We start from the raw sequence: 1,500 nt of genomic DNA, 5'->3' as shown, positions 1-1,500 counted from the left end.
ACCTCGCTCAGCCAGTGAGCGGGAACCGGTCTGTATGTGGGATCCGAACCCTCGGCGGGAGCGCCACCACACTCCCAAGCGGTGCACTGTAGCAGTGCGCCACCAGGCCGGCCCTCAAAGCAATTTTGACACAAGGTAATTCAAATAAATTAATATTCTAATTTAAATAAGAAATAGCAATCTCTCCTCCAGCACTTGCTATGTGATAGGCACTCATCTAGCACTTCAGCATGATTAAAATATTGAATCCTTACAACAACCCCATGAGGTAGGTACTATTGTTAGTCTCATTTTATAGGTCAAAAAACTGAGGCACAGAGAGATTAGGCAACTTGCACAAGGTTACCCAGCGAGTAAGCAGTGGGGCCCAGATTTGAGCCCAGACAGGTTGGCTCCACAGTTCACGCTTTTTAACCACTATGCCCTGCTGTTCTAATAGACTTATTTGGTTAGAACCAAAAGCTCACACAACAAAATGTAGGCTGATTTACATTACCACATTCCCAAAATAAGAGTGAAAACCTACTGAGCTCTTACCATGTGACAAACAATTTTCTGAGTGTTTCTGAAGTATTAGCTTTATATCCTCCCATCAGCCTTGTCAGGTGGGCACTAACTAAACCCCATGTTGTTAAATCCAATAGTCTCTCAGTCTTTCTGGATTTGTCAGCAGCATTTGGCACAGCTGAGTCTCCCATCCTCCTGAAATTACTGTCCACAGAATTTCTAGGCCGTGATGCTCTTCTGGTTTCCCTCCTACCTCACTGACCATTTCTCCTCAGTCTTATTTGCTGGTTCCTTTTAATTTCTAAACACTGGAGGATGTCAAGACTCAGTACTTGTACTTTGTTCTGTCTCACTCACTCCTTGGCACTCTCATCCAGCTGTGTCTTTAATATCTTAAACGCTGCGACTCCTCAAGGTATTTATATTTTCTGCCTTGGCTTCCTACCTCTTATGGATTGAGTTGTGTTCCCTAAAATGATATGGTGTAGTCCTTACCCCTGGTACCTCAGAATGTGGCCTTATTATAGGGTTGTTGCAGATATAGGAAGGTACTTCAAAAAGTTCATGTAAAAGAGAATTGAAAGACAATATGAATCCTTCCATGAATTCTTTGAAGACCCTTTGTAGTTAGTTACAATAAGGCCATACTGGAGTAAGGTGGACTTAAAATCCGACATGACTGGTATTCTTATAAGAAGAGAGAGACACACAGAAAAACACCATGCAGTGACAGACATTGGAGCGATACATCCACAAGCCAAAGAGCACCAAGGATTGCTGGTCACCCCAGAAGCCGGAAGAGGCATGGGAATGATTCTCCCTTACAGCCTCCAGAAGGAAGCAACCCTGCTGATGCCTTGAATTAAGACCTCCAGCCTCCAGAAATGTGAGACAATAAATGTCTGTTATTTTAAGCTGCCCAGTTCGTGGTACTTTGTGACAGCAGCCCCCCGGTTTCCTACTCAAATCTAGATTTATATTTTCAACTACCTA

Source organism: Galeopterus variegatus, unplaced genomic scaffold, assembly GCF_000696425.1.
Source record: "Galeopterus variegatus unplaced genomic scaffold, G_variegatus-3.0.2 Scaffold8608, whole genome shotgun sequence".
Taxonomy (NCBI): Eukaryota; Metazoa; Chordata; class Mammalia; order Dermoptera; family Cynocephalidae; genus Galeopterus; species Galeopterus variegatus.
Note: the sequence above shows the minus strand (reverse complement) of the source record.